This window comes from Helianthus annuus, chromosome 7 (assembly GCF_002127325.2).
Source record: "Helianthus annuus cultivar XRQ/B chromosome 7, HanXRQr2.0-SUNRISE, whole genome shotgun sequence".
NCBI classification, from domain to species: Eukaryota; Viridiplantae; Streptophyta; class Magnoliopsida; order Asterales; family Asteraceae; genus Helianthus; species Helianthus annuus.
The window spans coordinates 141070326-141087571 of record NC_035439.2 but is presented as its reverse complement, the minus strand read 5'-3'; the positions used below and the strand labels follow the sequence as shown (position 1 = coordinate 141087571).

At 40.3% G+C, this 17246-nt stretch overlaps 1 long non-coding RNA gene and 1 other non-coding gene across 2 annotated transcripts; both read left to right on the top strand.

Annotated features, from left to right (window-relative positions):
- Positions 1–4950: 4950 nt before the first annotated feature.
- On the top strand, positions 4951–15700 carry LOC110867399. The gene is made up of 3 exons (XR_002551573.2): positions 4951–4992; positions 10586–10588; positions 15614–15700. It is a non-coding gene; the product is annotated as an uncharacterized LOC110867399 (long non-coding RNA).
- On the top strand, positions 12979–13084 carry LOC118480625. Its single transcript, XR_004863605.1, has one exon. It is a non-coding gene; the product is annotated as a small nucleolar RNA R71 (small nucleolar RNA).
- Positions 15701–17246: the final 1546 nt, after the last annotated feature.

Here is a 17246-nt window from a genome sequence, read left to right as displayed (position 1 = left end):
TTAAAGATTATAAAGCTGAAGTTGAAAAGCAATTAGATCGTCAGATTAAAGTTGTGAGATCAGACAGAGGCGGTGAATATTATGGAAGACATACTGATGTGGGTCAAGCTCCTGGTCCATTTTATGAGTTTTGTAAGGGCCAGGGGATTGTGAACCAATACACCATGCCTGGTACACCTCAGCAGAATGGTGTCGCTGAACGAAGAAATCGTACCCTTATGAACATGGTGCGCAGTATGTTAGCCAACACTAATTTACCATTATTCCTCTGGACTGAAGCATTAAAAGCAGCTGTTCATATACTCAATAGAGTTCCTTCTAAGTCTGTCCCTAAAACTCCTTATGAACTTTGGACAGGAAGGAAACCGAGTCTTAAATATATGAAAGTATGGGGCTGCATTGCTGAAGCAAAATTATATAATCCTTTCCTAAGGAAACTTGACCCTAAAACAGTTACCTGCTTCTTTATCGGGTATCCTGATCATTCAAAGGGTTATCGTTTCTATTGTCCTTCCCATGTCACCCGTATTGTTGAAACCAAGCGTGCCGCGTTCCTGGAGGATTTCAAGGTCAGTGGGAGCAGTACTAACCCTTATGAGGAATTGCAAGAAGTACAAGACGCGGGGGGGAGAGACTCGTCGCTTACCATTACTCCGTTTACTCCTCTTGTACCACATGCAACTGCACCTGAAGCCACTGCACAAACTCCATCTCCACAACCAGAACCCATCATACCTCATAACGAAGGCACATCAAATGCTCAAAACCAAGACAACGCTCAACCCGAAAATCAACTCAGGAGGTCATCTAGGCAAAAACGGCCTTCTAATTGGGATGATTATATTACCTACCTGACTGAAATGGATGCTGGAAAGCTCAATGATCCTATCTCTTATAATGAAGCCATTAGCAGTGATCAGTCTTCTGAATGGAACAAAGCAATGATTGATGAGCTTGAATCCATGAAGAAAAATGACGTTTGGGATTTGGTAGAATTACCCAACGGTGTCAAACCTGTAGGTTGTAAATGGGTGTTCAAAACAAAACTAGATCCGAATGGGAACGTTGAACGCTATAAAGCGAGATTGGTTGCAAAGGGCTACACTCAGAAAGAGGGAATTGATTATCAAGAGACGTTTTCACCTGTCTCTCGTAAAGATTCATTAAGGATCGTTATGGCCCTAGTAGCTCATTTTGATTTAGAGCTGCATCAGATGGACGTCAAAACTGCTTTCCTTAACGGAGACTTAGACGAAGATGTTTACATGAAACAACCTGAAGGCTTTAAACCTGAAGGTCAGGAGCATCTAGTCTGTAAGTTGAAGAAATCCATTTATGGGTTAAAACAAGCATCACGTCAATGGTATCTCAAGTTTGATGAAGTCATGAAGAGGCAAGGTTTTATGAAGAATCAAGTGGATCAATGCACCTACCTCAAGATGAGTGGGAGTAACTTTACTATACTTGTCCTTTACGTAGATGACATTCTATTGGCAAGTAATAGTTTAGACATGTTGTATGAGTCGAAGCGGTTACTCTCGCATAACTTCGACATGAAGGATCTCGGAGATGCTTCTTACGTCATTGGCATCGAAATTCACCGAGATAGACACAAAGGGATCTTAGGATTGTCTCAAAAGACTTACATAGATCGTGTCCTTACACGTTACAACATGCAACAGTGCAAACCCTCCGTCGCTCCAGTAGTTAAGGGAGATGTTTTCGGTTCATTCCAGTGTCCGACAACAGAGGTTGAAAAGGAGCAAATGAGCCAGATACCTTACGCGTCAGTAGTCGGGAGCCTGATGTATGCTCAAGTCTGTACTCGCCCAGATATCGCTTATATTGCTGGAATGCTAGGCCGTTATCAGACTAATCCTGGCCTAGATCACTGGAAAGCAGCTAAGAAGGTCCTCAGATATCTGCAAGGGACGAAAGACTATAAACTGACTTATAGAAGAAGTGATCACTTAGAAGTGGTAGGTTATTCTGATTCTGACTTTGCAAAATGCAAAGATGACAAGAAATCCACTTCGGGCTACATCTTTATGTTAGCAGGCGGACCTATCTCATGGAAGAGTCATAAACAACAGTTAACTACAACTTCCACAATGATGGCAGAATACATTGCTGTTTACAACGCAACCTGTCATGGAATGTTGCTTAGAAATCTGATCACTGGACTCAAAATTGTTAATTCCATTTCTAGACCATTGAAGCTTTACTGTGATAACTCAGCTGCCGTTAGTTTCTCGAACAGTAACAGTTCGACTGGAGCTGGTTTATATCTCGATACAAAGTACTTGTTCGTACGTGAACGTGTTGAGGAAAATAATCTTTGTATTGAGTATATTAGTACTAAAGATATGCTAGCGGATCCGATGACTAAAGGTCTCCCACCTAAAGTTTTCGAAGAACATGTATCGAATATGGGACTTACTAAAGACCTTGTTTAATGGCATATTGTACTAGCTTATGTTTTAATTAATAAAATTTCCTCAGTTTGATTTTGTATGTCTCTAACATATGTTCTGCCGGTGTAATGACATATAGACAAACATAAATACAAATCAGACGCTAAAGGGCTTATACATATTTTGATCGTAACTGTTAGGTTTTAAATTGAGGCTATAGTATGACTAATGGGGGTCCTGAGTCGAATGATGATTCAACGGCTGTATTTCTCTGCTATAGTTCTTGGTTTAAAGCTAAAATGAGTGTTAACTCCTGGCCAGGCTTACCTAATACTCATGATAAATGATTACTTGGCTAAGTGGGAGAATGTGAGATTAAATATATAAAATGTAATATTTAATCTTGTAGCCTATATAATCATTTATATTATATTAGATCAAAATATATTTATTAACCTATTAATAATTAGTTGGTAATTGTTGATGGACCATATTACCCTTATTAACTAATTGGGTTTCCTCTTGGGTGTATAAATAAGGGGCTTATTAGAGAGTTAAAGGGTTACACACATTACACAATCACAACCCTCATTAACATCAAGAATTCGTGACTCTCTCCCATAACCGAAATTACCCTACTTCGGTTTCATCACCATCATAATCTTACACCCTAAGGAGGAACCAGATCATCCTGACAATCATGTCAAACTCCATGGCTGCATCTCTGACTGGATTCTCTGCTGGCATGTCTGCTGTAACAGGTATTATTCATGTTTTCCATTATGTTTAAACAGAACTGATCCAACAGTCGATGGGTTGAAATGGGGTTTGACGATCAAGTTGGTGATGGCGGTGACGACTGCGGTGATGTGGAGTGATAGATTTCATTTCTTTGTGTTGAATTGTTTTTATGGTTTAGAACTAATGCTGGTTCATTTATTTGAAGGAACGTTAGATATATATCTCAATTTCAGTTCTTTTATTATTAATTTAGTAACTTTCGTTTTGTGTTTTGTGGTATATTAAAAACTAGTGGTATGAGTTTCTCACTTTCTCTATCACAAGAATTGTTCTTACTTTTGTGGTTTCATACAAAATTGGGCCATTTGTTTGTTTAATACAACCCCCCACCCACACACACCACATAAGAATTCCACATAATTTAAAATTTTCTAGGACACACGTTAAGACTGTTCGTAACGGTTGTGGTTAAGGAGCGTGAGGTGCCAACTCTCCCCGGGTGTGAATGGGCATTTTGGGTCAAGTCGTCGCCACAACCACAAAGAAAGGGGCAAGTGGGGTTAAATGTTTTTTAATTCAACTAATTAAAATACACCAGATTAATTCACTTTACCACTATACTCACAATACACTATTACACGCCTTTCATTCGGTCAATGTAAATACCTCTTCTACTTATGGAGCGTTGAAGTGTTGCCTAGTATGCTACACTTTTGATTCACATTTGTCACCTAATGGTAACCATTATTGAAAGTGTATCTTTTTGAACAACAATTTTTTTACACCTATACATCACATAAGTTTGCGTTTGCATTTGCAAGCATTTGATCAGTTCACACCATTTTTACGAGGGGTAAGTATCATCTCACTAAAGCATTGGATCATGGGAATTAAAGTGTCACCTAATAGTGTCACTAGCAAGAGGTCGAGGGATCGAGTTCCATGTGATGAACAATATTGTAGAATCACAAATTGATTAAGGTTGTTGTTCATAAAAAAACTGTAACCATTTATAAAGGAAGTTTTAATGAAACAATGCATAACTTAGTGTTCATTATAGTTTGTAAAAAAATCAACCAAACTATATATGAATCTATAATTAAAATCCATATACTCCTTTTAAAAGTTTATAAAAAGTAGGTGAAGTAGCATATTTTATGGTCTGTTGCAGCAGCAGCAGAAAGAAACAAAAACATATAATAATATGTGATAGTTGGTTCCCAATGTAAACTTCATGGTGATGCTTCTCTCTGTGTTTACGATAAATATATTTAATTTAACGTTACCAAAATTCCCACTCTACGTTACCACTGTCGCCTTCTTACTTCTTTTTATATACTTTGGAAAACAAAATAACACAGAAACATGATATCACTATTTTTGTCCATATTACATATTTAATTCATGTTTGAATAAAAAAATCAAATGTCAGGAATTAAATATACAATTCACTCTTCATATATGATGAAGTCCAAAAACTTTTACATACAGTAGTAGAAACTTAATAAATTAATACTCGATTATTTAATAAACTCTCTAAGATAATAATTTTTGCCGGTCCCGACTCAGGGATAGGGTGCTAAATTAATAATTCGCTAAAATTATAAGATAATACATTTTTAATAATTTCTTTAGACCCCATATAAAATATAAATTAATAATTCCTTATATATAGCATATTACATGAATGATTTATGAAAGTTTCTTGAAAAATGACTCAATTGTCTTTTGTTTTTTGTTGAAATCAATTTCCTCTTGAATATCGTCTCTAATTTTCCTTAGCATGGTAAGAACTTCTGGTGTTGTTTTCTCATAGCTCAACAAGAAATTGTTCAATGTGATTGTGACGTGATGTCGTGGTCACAATCAAATTTAATCCAATTACTACTAAATAGATAGTGGCAAGTGGGTATCGAACACAGGGAGGTTGTGGAATATGTGTTATTTGAAGTGTTTCTCTAAGTTAACTAAATTAAGCTAATTGCAAGAAAATAAAATTCAAGAGTTGGATGGATTGATTTGGTTTTTAAAAACTAAATTTAACTAAATAAATCGCAAAAAGAGAAGTTTTGGTTGTAAGCAAATTAGAGACAAATGACCATCCTAGATTTCCGGTTTGTTTCGACATTCATATTATCATTTCACTAGAAAGAACTACATAGACATAGCTCATGAGTGATTACTTGCAGTGATGAAAGGGAACTAAGTACTCAGATTCCTAGAACGTGAGGTTGTTACCCGATGATCAATCAACCTTTACCCAAGCCTAACTATACCCATGATATCTCGATTGCAAACGGCACCAAGAACGTATGGTTTCTAATTAGTTCAACACAAGGATTAACAAGTTACTAACAAACAATCACACACCATAACAACAAATCATAAAGATAAAGATTGTTATTCTAGAAATTAGAAAAATCAAACATGAAATGTCTCAACCAAACCTTCAATCCAGGACAATCATCAAGTGTTTAGCCACTCATGGCTTGAAGCAACATTATAACAAAAGTTCTATTGTTCATAAAGATCAAAGCACAAAAACTAATGATTAGACAAGTGTTCTCCCTTAACAAATCTCCAAAGTTCCTCTCCCATCGTTCCCAAGCAAGTAGTAACCGAAAACATATGATGAGCCACCATAAAAACCCATGAAATGACAATTTAATGCATAAGTTACGAGTTTGGATCAGTCGGTGCCGTAACCTACGGCAGAGGGCCGTAGGTTACGGTGGTCAAAGAGTTCAAAAGTCAATATAGTGCCGTAGCCTACGGCAGAGGGCCGTAGGTTACGACGAGCAGCAATGTCCTACGGCGTGTCTCCTCTGATCTACGGCAAGAAGTTGTGCACATATAGGGTGCCGTAGCCTACGGCAGAGAGCCGTAGGTTACGGCGATGATTGATGTTTTTTTCACTGTTTCTTCACCGAATCTTCACTCCTTCACATCTTTGACTCCACCAACTTCTAGCATCCATCCAAGCTTCCTAAGACCCGCATTTTGGGCACTTTAACGCCTGTAAACCCGAACATCTAGTAGTTACCAAGTTCAAGCACTTAACCGAATAAAGTATGGAATATGTATATATTTAGACCTTTCAAGGGTTGTCCTACGGACCACCCGTCACATCCCCACACTTACCCGTTGCTTGTCCCAAGCAACCCATTCGAAAACCATTCTCAACCACACCCCTCACAAAAATCTCTAGGTGACAAGAATTACTAGCATGTAATGCTAAACCACTCAATGCGTGTGTGTGTGTGTGCGACAATAAGCTTGTATAAAAATCAAGTTTCCTCCTGACCAATATCAATGCACATCCTGAAGGTACCGTCCTTCTTCTTCACAAATAGTACTGGAGCTCCCCAAGGCGAAGAGCTAGGTCGGATAAATCCCTTATCCAAGAGTTCCTGTAGCTGTGTAGAGAGTTCTTCCAACTCTGATGGAGCTAAGCGATACGGTGCACGTGCTATCGGTGCTGCTCCTGGTGCTAGCTCGATTTGAAACTCGACCTGGCGATGAGGCGGTAGACCAGGTAATTCCTCTGGAAACACTTGAGGAAAGTCGCGAACTACTGGAATATCTTCTAATTTCTTTCCTTTTGCTGATGCATCGGTAACAAGTGCCAAGATGGCAGTGTGGCCCTTTCGCAAACACTTCTGAGCCTTTAGAAAGGAGATGATGCCGACTACTGCACCACTCTTGTCGCCTTGAACTTCGAGAGGTTCCTGGCCAGAACGAGGGATACGAACAATCTTTTCTTTGCACAAGATCTCTGCGTGATGTTGAGATAACCAGTCCATACCAATGACGATGTCGAAACTACCCAAAACTATGGGAATGAGATCGATAGAGAAAGTCTGACCCGCGAGGATAAGATTACAACCCTGAACTATGTGCGTGGCCTCTAGACTCTTACCATTAGCTAACTCTACGACATGCTTGGTAGGAGTTGGTGCACGTTTTAACATTTGGCTAACTTTTAGAGACATATAACTTGTATCCGCACCCGAATCAAACAAAACAGTAACATAAAAGTCGTCGAGAAGAAACTTACCCATAACTACGTTGGGATCATTCCTGGCATCACCCTACCCCAGAACAAAAGCACGTCCCCTAGCTTCGTTGCCGTTGTTGTTCCCACCGTTTTTGTTTCCGTTGCCTTGGTTATTATTGTTGTTGTTGTTCTGGTTTCAGTTCAACTGAGGGCAGTGCCTTTTGAAGTGACCTTCAGCGCCACAATGAAAGCATCCCTTGTTGCCCTGTTGCGGATTCTGTTGTGCTTGCTGTTGCTGCTGATTCTGATTCGCAGGCCGTGGGCTCCTACAATCCTTGGCCTCATGACCCATCTTGAGACACCTCTGGCAACGACCCTTGTTGCACTGGCCACTGTGGTGTCTGTTACAGTTGTTGCACCTAGGGTGATTTCCGGGATAAGCTCTCTGGCCGCGACTACCAGACGACTGCTGACTGGGAATCTGGTAGTGGTCAGTCTTTTGCTGCTGAACCTGAGACTGAACTGTAGCTGAACCCTTGCTGGAATCCCCCTCCCATTTCCGCTTGTTGTCACTGGGAGTAGCAGGAGTAGCAGAAGTAGTAGCGGTAGCAGTAGCGCTAATTCGTTTAGGCAGCCTGTCTTGTTCCACTGCCTGATCCGTGAGGCGATAAGCAAGACGCTGAATATCCTGGATATTATCGAGGTTAGCCGATGTCACATGGCTCTGGATTTCTGGCGCTAGACCCTTGAGATACAACTCATTGCGCTTGATTGGAGGGTCCACCATGGTTGGACACAAGATGGCCAGTTCGTTTGACCGTTTCGTATAGGCCTCGATTTCCGATCCTGTCATCTTCAGGTGATAAAGCTCCACTTCCAACTTGTGGATGTCATCACGCGTGCAGTATTCTCGCTTGATCAGTTCCTTAAAATCGTTCCAAGGGGTGGCGTTAGCAGCTGCCAACCCTAAAATCTGAACTTGCGCGTTCCACCAAGTCAGCGCAATTCCTTCCAAAGTACCAGTGGCATATTTCACCCTGCGAGCCTCAGGGCATTCACACATCTCAAATACTGACTCGAGCTTTTCGAACCAATGGAGGAGTCCACCGCTCCTTCTGTGCCACTAAACGTGCTTGGACGACAGTCCATGAAATTCTTGAAAGTGCAAACTGGTTGCGGTGCGTGTTGACCTCCTGCGTGTGCAGCTGCAAGTGCCGCAGCAACTTGTTCGTTAATGAGAGCCGTCAACTGGGCTTGAGTCATGTTAACGCGTCCAGACATGATCTTCATAGTAAAGGTAACATAGTGAGAGAGGTTCGCGAAAAGTGCGATGACAGAAGAGAGTAAGCACTCAAATGTTCTCAAGCAATAGTGTCATGTGTATCTAAGCATACTACGAGCAAAGTTCTATGTGATCTAGCAAGTAGGCAATATAACATGTACCATATTACCTAGAATGTTGAGTCTTGCACGTGGACCGAGGCGTCGTTGTGGATCGTTGAGCACTGTCCTAGTTATAGTCTGGTTTTAATAAAAACGTTTTTCCCTTATTAAAACCGAGTTCTCTATAACCAATGGCTCTGATACCAATCTGTCACACCCCCAAAATCCACACGCGGAGTACCACCGCTTGGAGGCGTGACATGACCAAGATCAAGCCACCAATCATATTGAACATAAGTGTAAATAGTAAATGTCATTCATCAATACGAAAGGTGTTCTCAAAACCAAACTTAATCAATTGTGTAGCGGAAGCATTAAGGTAAAAACCCATCATAAGTATCATGTTCTCATAAAGTGAATGTTTAACATGGAACTCAACATTCCATGTGCCCACAACGATCACGCCTCCCGTGCAAGCTCCAAGTACCTATGGTCCTGCAAGGCATGTAACAGAGAGTCAACAACTAGTTGAGCGAGTTCACAGTAAGTAAGTGCGTAATAGTAGATTCGTGTCGTAACAAGTGGCTCCACTAGGCCAGTAGTATGTTCTATTGGTGGGGGCTTCCCACATTTGCATATAGTAGGGTCTATTGGTGGGGGCTTCCCACATTTGTATATACACTAGATTATTGGTAACCATAGTGTTCTTCTTAACCCGAGAACAGTAGTACGTACGAGGTTTACGTAGGTTTTACATAAGTGTCCTTCTTATCCCGAGGACAGTGGTACGCAGGGGTTTACGTAGGTTTTACGTAAGTGTCCTTCATAACCCTAGGACAGTAGTAGGTATGAGTTTACGTAGGTTTTACGTAAGTGTCCCTCGAACCCTGGGGACAGTGGTAAGCACAAGTGTTACGTAGGTTTTACGTAAGGGTCCTTCCCAACCGAGGACGATGGTAGATAGTCTAGTAACAGTGTAATCCAAATAATTCGTCAATCCTTTTTCCTTCAATCCCATTCCCTACCCACCGGGAATCCCATGCCTTGGTAAGGGTGTGAACTCACCTTGGTTTGCTCGGCAGATACACAGCAAAGTTCAATTAAGCTATATGGTGGTCAACCACGTCCTACCATGGTTACCATATGAGTTAGGTTCGTATTCAAGTAGCGCACGTATGTTCTACACGTATTGTACACAAGTAGTGACCATATCATACATGTATAATCATGGCAGATCAATCAACAGATCATTCACGTAAACAAAGTCCAAGTATGCGGCCCAAAGGGTTGGGCTCGTAACAGTGTGCAAAGTCCAGAACAGTGTGCACGTGTTCGTGGTCTCGAGTCGAGACTAGAGATCTCGAGTCGAGACTAGGCGGTCTCGAGTTGTGCCGGCCTCAAGGTCTCGAGTCGCAACAAGGAGGTCTCGGGTCATCATGTACTAGTCGAGACTACACGGTCTCGAGTCGCAACCGGACCCGCAACCGTGGTCTCGGGTTGTGCTGATTGTGCTGATGATGGGCGGTCTCGAGTCGAGACAGGGAGTTCTCGACTCGCAATCTGTGTCGAGACTAAGCATGTGTAACAGATTTCCTTATTTGCAGCTCATGATTTCCATAACAATTGCTAACAGTTTAGGCAGTTTCACAATCAGATCAAATCACAATTATTCAACATTCAAACACGTTCATATCACCGCAATCATCATCAATCCATGAACAGTAAATCATTATCATAAGAGACATACAATCGGATCATATGATTAATGAGTTTGAAGACTATCATGCAACCCTAATCACTCCAACTTGATTAATTTAGTAATGATCATACTTATACATGAAGCAGCCGATTATACATATCCACTGGGTTCTAAATCATGCAATCCGATTTATAAAAACATCATCACATATCACTTTGCTCTAAACCAAATACATAATATCATCAATAAACATCACTAGCATGAAACCCTAGTTCGTAACATGACATCAAACATAGCAAGCAATCAAGAACTAACACTAACCAGAAAACCGAGAAGCCTAGGTTGCTCGAGATGGTTGGTTTCGGATGAGGGCTGTCGTCCGGTTCCAAGGGGAAAACGAGAGAGAGAAAGAGAGCTCCTAGGGTTTGTGTATGTGTAAAGTGTTTTGCAACAATGAGGAGTATACCCCAACTCCTAGTGTTATGCGTGAAAGTGGAGTGGGCCGAACCCTTACTTGGGTTGCCCTCTTGGCCTCGAGTCGTATAAAGTGGGCCGAGAAAGAGATGTAACAAGAGGTGAAGTGTGCGGCTCTAAAGGCTTGCGTGACAAGTATACATATCCACATATATTCACATAACATGTAGCATTTATTCGTTAATATCAACATATCAAATAATCACATAGAGTTCCTATACGTCACAGTAAACACAAATATAGGTTCTGAAGTACGAGTTGTCACAAAAACAAAGAAGTATTCTATAATTATATGTGGCTCAAACTCTCACCAAGAAAGGACTAGAAATGGGTGTCGGTGTGTCAAGTGGAACAATATCAAGTTTTCAAATTTTGACAATTTTCGCTTGGAGTTACAAAATTTTCAAATTCTCAAAAATTCCCCCCATCCCCACACTTGGGATACATTGTCCCAATGTATGGTTTTGAGGGAAAAAAATCGCTTAAACACCAAAAACATTAACTTTGTTTTTTTAATAAATAAAAACAAACTAATAAACTACGATATTTCAAAGCTAAAGAACATGACAAGTCTAAGGAAAAAGTACATTGACCTGGTGAAGTTTGACACAACAGATATTGTAAATGATCCAATTTCCTATCACCACCTTCACACCAATCTCCGCACATCTTCCCCACACTTGAGTGTTGCCACGGCCCTGAAACATAGAAAACTAAAAAAAAATAACAAGATCAGTGAAAAACCTCGGGTTGCCTCCCGAGCAGCGCTAAGTTTTCAGGTCTTCAGCCAGACCGTGCCACCCCCATTTAAGGTGGCTCAAAGAAGCGGTTCCTGCCATCTCCATCACTTCCTTGTGCCATTGAGCAAAATGCATCCATCTTGTTTTGACTCGGTGGGTAATCAAATACACTCTTGCTTGAACCCATATGCTTTTCTTCACGCTCCGGTGGTTGATTTCTTCTCATTCTTTGGAACACCTTTTCACTAAACCCGCTATCATCCACCTCAACAAACTCGTAAGTAATCATCTTAGTCTGAAATTAAATGACAAATTACGGTTATGTTCGGTCATGTTAATGATTCCTTCTCTACAATTAATTTGAGCATTTGCCGTATAGAGAAACGGTCGACCCAAAATCACCCTTTGTTGTAACGCCATCGTGGTAGTAGCATAATCTAAAACCAGAAAATCCACCGGGTATTCGAATTCTCCCAACCGAATGATAACATTCTTAACAATTTCCCGGGGACGCCTCCAACACTCATCCGCCAAGCTCACCATGGTGTCTATATCTTGAAGCGGACCAAAGTCGTACATATCGTATAGATCGCCTGGTAACACACTCATACTCGCCCCATAATCCAACAATGCATGAGGAATTTTTAGTTCCCCACTCGGATAGGCACGATTGGTGCTCCATACTCTTTATCATTCTCGATTTCGGCATCTTTTTCCAAACCTGCATTCACTTGATACGAAGAAGTTAGCAATGTTTCATTAAATTTAGTACTAGGAACAGTGCTTACCACATTGATATTAACGCCTTTTATGTTCTTGGGATTTGTAACCGTGTCACTCGGTAGCTGGCCTTTTGCTTTCTTCAATATCGCCACTTCACTTGCAAGTTGACCCATTTAGGTGGTCAAAGTGTGAATCGCTTTATCACGGGCCTCGTCCTTTTGCATCCGAACCTCATCACGTTGATTCATTCGTTGCATTTCGACTTGCATCGCCTTAAACATCTCCATTACTTCATTTCCACCCGAAGAGCTTTGACCCGTTTGATATTGCCTTTGAAATCCTTGGTTTCCTTGGAAATTCGGGTTAGCTTGATTTGAAGGGTTCCCATACCGAAAGTTTGGGTGGTTTCTCAAACCGGGGTGGTAAGTATTAGAATTCATATTGTAGTTTCTACCACCCCCTCCTTGACCTTGTACCGCATTAACTTCTTCATATTGCCCTTCACCTCCTTGGCAATTCTCAGCCGCATGACCTATTTCATTACAAATAGCACAAACATCATAAATTTGATTAGAGGTTTGAACATTACCATCGTCAACCGCATGCAATTGTGTTCGGGTGACGGCCGGTCGTACTCTCCTTGATGCTTGAGCTTTCCTCTTTGAAGTAATCGCCATTTGTTCCAAGAACTCCCAATCATCATTCTCGTAATTTGTGCCAAAAGACCCATTTGTGATTGACATTAGATCACGAGCATCTTCGGCACACAACCCCTCGTGGAAGGCATTCATCAACTCCCAAAGTTCAATTCCATGATGAGGACAATTTTTAATCATCATATTGAAGCGCTCGAAGGCTTCATGAAACATTTCGCCTTGTTGTTGTTGAAAACTCCTTAATCCCTTTCTAGCATCATTGGTCTTTTGGGCGGTATAAAACTCATCTAGAAAAATCTGTTGCATTTCCGCCCAAGTGTAAATAGATGCTGAAGGCAAAGTGTAAAACCACTTCTTTGCCTTATTCCCCAACGAAAATTGAAACAAGACCAACTTGACATCATCGGCCGAAAAACCTTGACTCCCAAGAGTATTACAAATTGAGTCATAGGCCTCCAAATGGAAATAAGGTTCCTCCGTTGCTAGACCCTTATATTTCGGCAAACTTTGCAAAGAATTCGTTCTCACTTCAAAAGTTCTTCCTTGGTTATTGTGAGGAATAACCACCGGTGAAGGATTGTGAGTAATCACCGGCCTAAAATGCGATTCAATGCCTCTTGCATGTTCTCTAAGATGCCTCCTTGGTACACCAAACCGACCCCGTGGACGAACTGGACCCATTGGTCTTGGTATATGCCCTTGTGGTGCCAAGGGTTGTTGAAATTGTTGTTGTGGCATCGGTGGTTGTTGAATTGGCCTTTGAAGTTGAGGTTGTACATTCTGTGGACGAACTTGTTGCAATGGTATAGGACGTTGCAATTGTGGCCCTTGTGGCCTCGGCCTAACGTGTTGTGGTATGAGTTGTTGTTGTTGCACTCCACCAACACTTGGCATTCCCTGAAATTGACCTTGCACATAACCAAAGTCTCCTTGATCTCCATCACCCCCACAAGCATACCCATCTTCATCAAAACCCTCAAATTCCTCATATCCCTCATCATAACCATCTCCTTGAATTCCCGAAGATTGCCCAAATGGAAGAGTTGGGTACTGAAAACCCGACTGGTTTGATGGTCGAAACGATGAAGCATGGACAATGGTCGAGTTTGGTGCTATGGTATAGTTTGAATATGATCGACCTGCACCTGGGAAGAAATGGGACAATGGTGGAATAGTAGTAGAAGGGTTGACAGTAATAGTTGGTTCTTCTTGAGTGGTAATGGGTTATGTGGTGTTGGTTGGTGTGACATTTTGAAGTATGGTGGGTTCAGTAGTATTGGTTGGAATGGTGGTATTTGGTGAAGGTTGAGTGGATGTTGGTATAAATGGTGGAACAGGTTCACCCGTAGTGGGTGGTGGTGGATCCCGATCCATGTATCTCAGTGGTGTAATCGGTGTAATTGGTGTTGTTGGTGAACCGCTGATTGTATTTTCCCTTAACAAAATCCTATTTGCTCGCAAAGTTCGTTCGATTTCCGGATCAAATGCTAATGGTGAAAGCTTGTGAGAGCTTCTAGTACGCATGCAACTGTAAATACCTGCACACTAACACACCCAGCGTAAACCAGAAAAATAACAAACTTAAAAAGATCAAAAATAACACACATTGCGCACTACTCCCCGGCAACGGCGCCAAAATTTGACGTGATGTCGTGGTCACAATCAAATTTAATCCAATTACTACTAAATAGATAGTGGCAAGTGGGTATCGAATTGCAAAAAGAGAAGTTTTGGTTGTAAGCAAATTAGAGACAAATGACCATCCTAGATTTCCGGTTTGTTTCGATATTCATATTATCATTTCACTAGAAAGAACTACATAGACATAGCTCATGAGTGATTACTTGCAGTGATGAAAAGGAACTAAGTACTCAGATTCCTAGAACGTGAGGTTGTTACCCGATGATCAATCAACCCTTACCCAAGCCTAACTATACCCATGATATCTCGATTGCCAACGACACCAAGAACGTATGGTTTCTAATTAGTTCAACACAAGGATTAACAAGTTACTAACAAACAATCACACACCATAACAACGAATCATAAAGATAAAGATTGTTATTGTAGAAATTAGAAAAATCAAACATGAAATGTCTCAACCAAACCTTCAATCCAGGACAATCATCAAGTGTTTAGCCACTCATGGCTTGAAGCAACATTATAACAAAAGTTCTATTGTTCATAAAGATCAAAGCACAAAAACTAATGATTAGACAAGTGTTCTCCCTCAACAAATCTCCAAAGTTCCTCTCCCATCGTTCCCAAGCAAGTAGTAACCGAAAACATATGATGAGCCACCATAAAAACCCATGAAATGACAATTTAATGCATAAGTTACGTGTTTGGATCAGTCGGTGCCGTAACCTACGGCAGAGGGCCGTAGGTTACGGTGGTCAAAGAGTTCAAAAGGCAATATAGTGCCATAGCCTGCGGCAGAGGGCCGTAGGTTACGGCGAGCAGCAATGTCCTACGGCGTGTCTCTTCTGATCTACGGCAAGAAGTTGTGCACATATGGGGTGCCGTAGCCTACGGCAGAGAGCTGTAGGTTACGGCGCTGATTGATGTTTTTTTCACTGTTTCTTCACCGAATCTTCACTCCTTCACATCTGACTCCACCAACTTCTAGCATCCATCCAAGCTTCCTAAGACCCGCATTTTGGGCACTTTAACACCTGCAAACCCGAACATCTAGTAGTTACCAAGTTCAAGCACTTAACCGAATAAAGTATGGAATATGTATATATTTAGACCTTTCAAGGGTTGTCCTACGGACCACCCGTCAGATTGCCGCTTTAATAGCTTCGTTTCGCGAAGGGGGCTCCATTGTAGAACTTTCATCATCTTCTTCATCGATATCATCTTTATTAATTCCAGTAACGCTTAACTGTATTCGATATTGTCGCTTGACTCACCTGCAAACCATAGTTACTATGAACCCATTCTTGCAATTGCTTTTGAGTGAGACTTGGATTATCCTTGTTGTGCTTGCATAATGCTCTTCTAATCTCGTCTGTCATTGTTGTTTTTTTTCACACCTTTAAGATGGGAAACCATGTTGTGTGTATGATTTATTTGTGTTAACCTATTTTGTTCTTGTATTTATATAGAAAATATATTTAATGTCCATAAAGTGATACATTGAACACAAGAAGCATAAGACCATGCGTAATGGTTAAACACTATAATGCCCCCACCATGGGGCGTTTTGCGCCATGTGGCGTCCTAGTCAGCAAGGGGGCATTATAGCAAAAGTGGTGTAGTGGGTATAACGCCCCCATAATGCCCCATTCAATCCTTAAAAAAAAAAAAAAAAAAAACAAAGTTATTTCTTATTGGTGGGTCAAACATAAGTCAAACCTCCAACCAAGCAAAATGGCGTTTTAACAATCACGCCGGGAGGATTTTTTTTCAAAAAAAACGCCCCAAAACGCCCCATGTAATGGGGGTTTGGGCGTTTTTGGGCGTTATAATGCAATTTTTTTTAAAAAAAACGCCCCACTACGGGCAGTCTAATAAGGTGGGAGATTGAAGGTTTCTTTCAAATTGGGCCGTTCATTTGATATACATGCATTGTATACAATAATTAAGTGGAAGCTTGGAAGGTGTTTGTAAACTAAGTATTCTACTATAAATTAATAAAATATTAATTAATATATAAATTAATAATTATTAATTTATCGATTAATTAATAACTTTTTTAATTAATAAATTTTGGTGGTCCCAAGTGTATTATTTTATAGAGTTTTTACTGTATGTTTGCTTGTTTAGATATATTTGGTTTTTAACTCTAATAATAATAATAATAATAATGATAATAATAATAATAATAATAATAATAATAATAATAATAATTATTATTATTATTATTATTATTATTATTATTATTATTATTATTATTATTATAGAAAAAAAACACTGAGACTCGTATATTCTAATTAATACTCTTTTAAAAAAATATGATGTGTATATTTGGGTTTGGAGGGTGGGATACATGGCAGATGGATCGTTTGATGGTTGTGAATGACATTATTTAAGGTGCGGTAGGACCATGGGATTGATAGTTCGTTTGATGGTTGTGAATGATATTATTTAAGGTGCGGTAGGACCATGGGATTGATAGTTCATTGGTTATCAAGGAACGATATGAGGCTATGTGCATTTGTGAATTTCATCCCAACGTGGGATTATCTAATGATAAATGTTTCGTAGGACCATGGGAGTGATAGTTCATTGGTTATCAAGAAACGATATGAGGCCATATGCATTGGTGAATTTCATCCCAACATGGGATTATTTAACGAAAAGATTATATTTTCTTCCAAATCGTTTAATATTGGCTAGCTAGAATGAAAACCTAGCTGATTTAACTAAAACAATGTGACATATGATCATTCATAAAGAGAAAATATGTTAAAT